Genomic DNA, 9,057 nt, shown 5'->3' with positions numbered 1-9,057 from the left:
TGATTCAGGCAGTCCCATCAGGTCATTTTTGCACTGTTAAGGTCAAAGTCAGAAAGAGTTTGACAGAATGTGAAGATACTCTCCTTGAGATCCTGCTCTTAACACCACCCCAGCTTGATACCTGGATGCAGGACCCTCAAAAGGTTGACAGTGGAATATGTTTAAGTTAATGTAAAAGGGTTGCTTTAAATTACTAGGAAGAGAGACTTAATATCCTAGAGACTAGCAGAGTTTGTGACATGGGGAAGCAATGATAATTTTTTTTCAATTAAAAAGATAAAAAAAAAGGAGAGAGGCCAACCTCTGGAATTTCAACATATGAGAAAAGATCATTTGCAAAAGAGTCACACTTAATCTTTGTGCCTAGCTGAAAGGAATTTGTGGTTTCATTTCAGGCCCTTTTGGACTGTTTTTCATGTCAAAATTACATGTTTGCTGTACTTCGTCGTTCTTCCAAGACTTACTAAAACAAAGGAAACATTTGAATGAGATTTGAGACAACTTCTTTCTCACCTGTCAGGAAGGTAATCCCCAGCCTTCAGATAAATGTGGGCATGTGGTTTCCAGTATTCTCACTCCATATGTCTTCACAAACACCAAATAGATCTAGAGTAAAAGGACAGGTTTTTCCCTCCACAGATCAAAAGGTTAAAGTGATGGACCTCGCCCAGGATGATCCAGACTTTCCTCCAAATAATGCCTTCATTTTCACTCCCTATAGAAATACAGAGTCCCTGGCACAGAAATTAGGGGAAAGATTGAAGGCACCAACCCATCCCAGCACTACTGACCTCAGCCATATCAGCAATTCCTGGAACAAAAGCATTATGCCCAATTTAGGAATTGGTCCGTACAGGTGAACCACTGCAACATTTTGACCACTGGAACTCTGAAATGAGGTAGACACTAAATTGTTGTTGCTTTGTCCTGACTCTCATCCCTAAAGAAAAATGGTGCTTAATGTTTTGTGTCAGCTCTCTTCGTCCAGCATTTTGGAGTAAGCACTATACACTAAACACTATAGCTCTAACATCTCCTGCTCACATGAAAGCTTGTGGGTTTGAAATCTGCCTTCATGTGCTCATGTTCCCACTGGAATTGGGGAAATATCCATGAAAGCAGAGGGACGGACTCCAGGAAAAAAGCAAAAAGAAAAGGTGGGCATAGAAAGCCATGCTTGCACCACACCACACCTCCATCCCCACTTAAAGGGAAGCTTAGTCTTCACTCCTGCAATTTTTGCTTGTAGAGCTGTTACCGTCACAAATCACATCTCTTGGCACTCTGACCACTGTTTATACAGTAGGTCCAGCCCTTGCCTTGCCCCAGAGGCCAAAATTTCCTGTGCTATAAAATATAACACAGGGTTAAAACTTAAAGCGACAAGCTCAGGCAGCCTGGATGCAACCAAAGCCTCCTTGTTTCCAGTGTTAGCTCTTGGGCCTGGCACTGGCGGGGACAGGCCAGGCAGGGAAAGCAGCAGCTGGATTGACAGCTGCCCAGCTGGCTCCACATTCACTGGCTGGGAGAGCATCCCTCAATACCTCTGCTTTTATTGCGACATGTCTGCACAGGTTGCCAGAACAAAAAAATAGTGGGAGAAAAATAAAGGGGAGGAAAAACTGCTTTACATGGGATTTTTTCATTGGAGAAAGATGTGGATGTGCAACTAGTTCTTTACAAGAAGGCAAACACTGAGCTGGACAAGACTTAATTTGAAACCTCATTAAAACAACACTGAACATGCAATATAGGAAAGGCTGTATGACACTCTGTGGTGTTTCTTTCTGACATGAATGGACAGAAGTTATACATAATGCAAATCCTTAAATGCTGACAGACATTTGCAAGAATGTTTACATTTATTTTTCATAGGCCAAAGAAATCAATCTCTAAGGATATCCCCCCATGAGAGAGTGCATTTGGCCCTGAAATACTGTCATGGGAGAGTGTATTTCTGTCCTCCATCTGACACATTTTACAGAGGGTATCAGCCTAGGGATTTGCACCTCAGCTGTGTCATGAGCAAAGAACTGCAATTGTTTCAATATGCTATGCTGGGACATTTAAACATTGATATTGTGCGGCACTACTTTACAATTCCCATTAGACTTGGTGTAAAGCACACATTTATGAAACAAAATATTTCTGTACTCACCCATAAAACTCTATGTTATAACAGTATTGAGCATCTGGTTTGAATCAGAAGTCAGGAAATTCACTGTTCTAGCTGGAGCTCCATCCTTTCTGAAACTCATTGTGTTCAACTTCTGCAATTCAGATGTGAACAGGTTCTTTAAAAGTCTCATTGCCCCTACTGAAAGATAAGCACTGCAGGCATAAGGGTTTGGAATTAAATGACATTATCAGGGACATTTCTGCTTTCTGGGTCTTTCTGAAGGAGCAGCTTGAACAGTGCTAGTAAAGCAGAACAAAAATACCACACAGAACATCATTGCTAACAGTCTACACGTGTTAATGTTGTGAAGCAGGAACATTGAAGTCAACTTTCAAATCGAAACTCTGTCTGAAAATGGTTTATTACTTTTAAAGATTCTGCTTAAATTAATTTAATGCTTCCTTTCTCTGAAATCTCATTAGGGAGTTTGCCAATAAAATACAATCAGGATTGAGAATCAAAATAATATTTTCTTTGTGCAAATGTATTCTAAATCATTTTGTTCATGAGTGAATCAAAAATCCATAGATGGAAAGGAAATAAATGAGTCCAATGCCCATAAATGAAGTGGTGGAAATAATGTTGGACAAAGAGTTTTGGCTGCACCATTTAATAGTTTTCAACTGATCAGCTTTTCTAGTGAATAAATGAATTTTCATTTATTTGTTTAAGTGTTGTGCAATATATCTGGTATTCTCTCATTCATTTCAGTCCTTGTTCTTGAGGTTTTCTCTTCTTCTACAGCTAAGTCATGCTGTCAGCTACAAGTTTGGTCAAAAATTGGGCCCCAAACCCTTCCCAAGAAAATAAATGGAGCATCTAAGTACAGTTGAACTTTCAAAGGTTCCTTTCAGCTGTAATGCTACACATTCACATAACTCTTCTCTGAAGCTTAACCAAACTCTTGTCATCTGCAAAGTTCTGCGAGAAAAAACTTTTCAGAAAAGCCTGAAGGGGCCAAAAAACCCCTACAAGACCCCCCTGAATATCTCAGATGCTGCAGGACTGGAGCTGTGACTGGGAATTTTGCAGAGAATTAGCCAGCCTCTCAATTTTTTTATTATAGATATTTATCAGGAGGGAGATGCTACCTCAAGCTCGCTATCACTTCTCAGTCCAGCAGCCAAGAACACAAATCGTACACTCACAATTATATTTACTTCTTGGAGTTTTAAAGAAATATGTATCATGCTGCTCAGAGCACTGGTAGTTGGATGCTGCTTTCACCTAACATCTGAAACTGAATCAGTTCACTGCTGTGTCGCTTTCACCTGATAGGACAGAAAATAGTAATTACACATTCAAACTAACTCACGGTGTGGTAAGGTAAAGATGGGAACACACAAACAAACAGAAGAGCCTCAAAACATTGTACTAGAAATGGTAGTTTCACACATGGAGATAACAGGAAAGACCTGTAAAGAAAAGTTTACGTTAAATTGTGCCACATGAGATATGATCTAGGTTTGCCTCAGGAAAGGCTGTTCTGATTAACCACTGCCTTTAACTACTGTTTCTTCATCCCCTCTGTCTCTTCGAGAGCATTTACAGAATAAAAAAACTCCTATTAATTTTTATGATGAGGAGATTCAAAACCTGCCAGCCATTGTCATTTGTTTCCAGTCCTTGTGGGCATTTGTTTGGCTTTCATGTTTTTGGAGAAGCAGACTGTGGACTCCTGTTATCTGTGCACAGCATGCAGGATAAATGCAAATACTTAGCGGTGTACCAAATATGACCCTTTGATTTTGCAGATGGGAAGCAGAGGAATACTGTCCAAGTTATTAAGCCATCTGAATGTAAGGCTGAATGACCTGTAACAGAACAATAGGTGGTGAAAAAAAAGTAACAAAAACCAAACCAGAAGAAAAAATACACATTAAACTGGAAAAAGGTGAAATGTGAAATCTATCCCTTTTCTATAAACACATGTGGAATGAATAACACCTAGTCTTTTTTATTCTTGGCTTCCCCCCGCTGCCTCCTTTACATTCCAAGAGAAGATCTGCCAACTTTTGGCCATATCCCTTTCTCTGCTGTTGTTTGCCAGTATTAGTGCACTCTAGCCCACATTCTTTTCTAAGACTTCGAACAGGAGCCATTTGTTAGGCCCAACTGTTTGAAGGACCCAGCCTCCCTTCCCTCCTGTGCCTGGAGCAGGCTGGGTGGTTGCAGGCAGGCACATCCCCCTTTCCCAGGGCTGGCAAGCCTGGGTTTGCCTGGGACCTCGCCTGAAAGGGCTCCTGGACCAGACTCCACAGAGTGTGCCCTGTGTCACGGGAGATCAGAAAACCTCTCCCCATCACATCCAAGTGCTCCTAATGCTCCCTTTGTCCCACAGGACACACTGAGGCAAGCATACCTGTGCTCTGCTTATTGAAGCTGCTCGTGCAGGTCTCCAGGAGCTCTGCTCTGTAAAGCATTTAGAAAATCTTAGACCTGGGTCTGCTTAGCATTACATATGTAAACAGAGGGTGAATTCACCTCTGCACTACGGTTTAGCACAGTTTTAGGATTTGAGTTGGACTCTAAGACTCTAAACAAAGGGCCGAGTTTTTACCAAGAGAGATTAATTAACAAAATTTAAAAACAAAATATTGAGTAGTTAGGGTGTACAGTACTCTCTCTTTGCACATAATAATGTGAGAAGGGGGTAAGATTCAAATCTCATGTAAAATTGTGCCAACACAACATTTCCAAAGCTGCATCCACTTCGAACAGGTTTTAGTGTGTCCCTGGAGAAGAAAGAAATATAAATCTCAATCAGCTTGATTCCAAGCACACTGATTTGAATGTTAGCTTTGTTTATAAGAGTAGCCCTTCTGTTGGAATTTCTTTAAAGGATAAAAAACCCAAAACAACTATCATACCAAGAGCTATTACAATATTGGCAACAATTCTTGAGTCCTGATTTCTCTCCCTCCTTCCCCCCATCCCTCCCCTCTCTTTCTTCCTCTCTTTCTCTCCCTCTCCTCTCATGATTTTTTTCCTTCCAGTGGAGAGGAAGCTTGCAAGGACCTGCTGAGTTGTTTGCCTGCTGTCAGCCCTTGAGCAGAGGAGTGAGGAACAGATCCAAGAGCTCCTGAGTGCCCACAGCCACTCTAAGGTAGCAGCATCCTCAGCCACACAGCCCTGGATTTGCATTTTGCGGGAACATTATATGGGATGCAGAAGAAGAGTAGTGAACCACTGGCTGGACGAAGTCTTTAGGTTTGATTTATTTTTACATTCAGCCACAATGCAAGATCCAAATCCAGATCCAGCTGCCTCAGCATTTGGCATTGTTCAGCTCTGGGGTCAAGGCTGCCTCTCCATTATGAAAGTGGGCTCAGAGTGTGTTTTGATGTACTTCCTACAAATCCTACAGATTATTAGGTATGAGAAAAGAGAAAAGAACTATTATGATTACAACATACAATAAGCAGTAGGGGGTGTTTTGTTATAGATCTCTGTCTGCTGAAGGTGGTGTTTAGCACATTTCTGCGTTTAGTCCAACAAAACTCTCTTAGAGGTAAAAAACCATTGTATAGTGATTAAAGACATTGACAACTCCCAAAAAAATGGACAGTTAATACTGTGTTTAGGCTCTCATTTAACAGATTTTGCAGAGAAGAGTGTTACTTAAAACTAACTGCTGTTGACCATTGGAGAAATGAGGAAAGATACTATAATCATATGCAATCCCAGTTTTGGTCTGTTCCCTTGACCTGGATTAACCTTTTTCCTTTTATCTGTATTTTAATTCCAAACACCTCACTTAAATGCAACTGTATCCAGGTCTCAGCTAAAAGCTTTAATGAGCAACACTAAGGTCAGCGGAAATGTTTGAACTTTATTATTATTTCATACAAATGCTGTAGGGATCCCTGAATCTCCCACAGTTATTAGTTATTTTGGTCTCCAGTGAAATGTTCAGCATCTGGCTGCATTAGTTTATTGATTTTTCTTTTTAAATGGTTGTCTTTCAAGAGCCATTTAAAATACATGTTTCTTCTTCTTAACATACTTACAGGCACACACAGTGAACAAAGGCTGCACGGAACTGGGTCCAACTTTCCTTTGTAAAGAAGAAATAAACATCAAAACGGTCTTTATAAACTTAGTGTAAATATTTCTATTTCTTTCTTTAGTGAAGAAATTATAAATTTAGACATAGCACACTTCCACTGCTTTTACTACATTATGGTTAGCTGCTGTTAATAGACTCATGAAATATCAACTGTGCATTCTTTAAATTTATTACATCACAATCAAATGTATTATTTTGTGCAATCAATATTAACAAAGATCATGTACATTTAAGTGTGCACACTGTTTTGTAGACTGAATGTAACACATATATCTGGTTGTCTTTAGTCAATAGAGATCCCAGAGCAGCTAATTGCTTTATAAATTATTAAGTATTCTTTTCATTTTCTGCATCCTATTAATACCTAGGGAACTTACTACTGGACCAGGACTCCAGCTGTTCTATTTCCAGTATCTGCTCACATAAAAGTGAGTAATTCCCTTACATGGTGTCTTTTGACTTTCTTTTATAACCAATCCAAACTGGTTTGGATAAAGACCACATGGGTGAGGTCAATATTGCAATGTGGATTGAAAACTGGCTGTCAGACAGGATCCCAAAACCCACAATGAGCACACAGTGGGGCTCAGGCTGGTGGGGACAGACTAGGGATTACAAGGACAAGACTATCTGTGAACTGAAGCTCCAGCAATGTGTGCGGTACAAAACTGGGCACTTGGAAAGGTAACAGTGTATGCAGCAGTGAGTGGGAGCAAAAACAGTTCTAGGACTCAGATGTTCTTAAAACTACTCTTGGAGATGATATCCCAACTTCTTACCTGGAAAACAGACAGCTGCCAGACTACAGGTCTTGATCTATGAAGTCTAGAGATTCCTTTCAGGCTTTGGGCTAGCTTCAGCTTGCACCTAAAATAATGGGAGAGCCACAACCATCCTCTCCAAAGAGAAAGTGGGCAAGGAGAAGATATTTTGGTTGTACCACCTACAAGTGTTAACCTTGAGGAGGAAGAGGTGACAGTGCCCACAGACCCACTACAAAAGGATCCACTACTTCTGCATCTTTATACATGATTATTGCAGCAGTTGCCTCAAAAGCCAAGTTCCAAAGTCCTGGAGTTGCAGGGTATAAAGGATGCCTAGGTCTGGTTAGAAGGGACTAAGGCTTTCCATGGGTCTGAACCCAGTCCACCTCGGTACTGAGGAGTGTCTGAAAGTTAATCCCATGATGAATGGTCTTCACAAAGTTAGCTGGTTCTGGTCCACATCAAAACTGGCATTAAACAGCAGTCTCAATAAAAGATCAGAGAAACATAAGCCAAATTAGGCTATCATCCCTGCAGATTGTGTTTGGGGTGCATTCCTGGCCTCTGGGGGAGGCTTCTAATGCCACTAACTTCTTTCCTTTTCACATGCACAGAGATAAAGATGGTCAGTTATCAGAGAGTGAAGCAATAACACCAAGTGTGTCCTGAAGACTAATGGAACGCTGTAGGCATCACCCTGAAGTAACATGAGATAAAATTACTCTCAATATGACAAAAACACGATATGTATTGAGAAGGAATAGGCTTCCCCTAATTAATCCCATTCTGAATAACTTTTCACTTTTTCCATAGTTTTTTTTTTTTTTTTGATGGGGGGTGGTGGGGAGTGGTGTGGGGAGGTTTTCATTCTGGAAGAGATCAGTAGGATGAAAAAATTTTGCCTGAACAGATAAACCTGTGCAAAGCTGCAAGGAACTGAAAAGGGGATGTAAAAGTAGATGTGTCATGCAGTTCTATGACTAGAAACCATTGCGTCCTCTGTGTCCCTTATGAATGAGCATGAATCATTCCTCACTTGCTTACAGTGAAAATATAGCTTTAGAGGATTGAAATGCTAATTTCAACAAAGTCAAAATCTACTGAACTAAACAGAGTCACTTTACTCTTTAAAGTGACCCATGGTTTTCTCACTTTGGACTTGTCAAGCTTTTCACCCAATGTGTTTATGAATTCCTCTTTTACAGCTTAATATAACACAGGGTAATTTCATTTTAAAAAGTCAGAGTACACCAGTAGGATTTAAGATCAATACTAAATTTGTTACTTACAGAGAAATTCTAATGATTTTTAAAAGCATTTTTGATGAAGGCAGTTTAATCAAAAAAACTGAGCAACCTCCAGGATTCAACTATTTTACTTCAACCAACAAGCATGTAAAGCCTGAACAGAACATCTTGGCAACCAATTCAAAAACATATTCTGAAGCCATGGATAATATTTCCAGATGAACAAGTAGCAGCATTCCTAAGAGTCATTTAGACAAAATGTGAACAAAAAGGATTACATGGATTTTATTGGTTTATGGGAAGATATAAATAAAAGATAAATGAAAACTTACCATATTCAAGGTGGGATCAAGGTGTGATCTGCAGCAGATAATCCTCATTAGCATAGATTCTCTGGCTGGAGAACAAGAAACCACAATACCTGCACGTGCTGCACCAGCACATTATAGGCTGTGGCTGTATGAAACCAGAGGAGCCTTCAGCTTACCTGATGGCAGTCAGCTGAAACCAGAATTTTGTACACTCATCTCTTAAAACAAGAGGGACACCAAGGATTTTTGTCTGGTATTTTTTTAAATTTTATTTTATAAATCAATAACTTTATAAACATACAAATAAACCAAATATATTATATTTGTATTGAAATATCCTTTCAAGTTTTTACACTAAAGATTATTTTGAGTTTAGAGCTGAGTTTAGGAAATGTTTAAAACTCCAAACACTCTAATTACAAAAACATATCAGCTTGGTTTCCCTATCTTATTCTGTAAAGAATACTATCAAATTTAAAGTTAGATC

This window comes from Melozone crissalis, unplaced genomic scaffold, assembly GCF_028551555.1.
Source record: "Melozone crissalis strain CALT ecotype California unplaced genomic scaffold, PUWL_Pcris_2 ptg000006l_1, whole genome shotgun sequence".
In the NCBI taxonomy this organism is placed as follows: domain Eukaryota; kingdom Metazoa; phylum Chordata; class Aves; order Passeriformes; family Passerellidae; genus Melozone; species Melozone crissalis.
Note: the sequence above shows the minus strand (reverse complement) of the source record.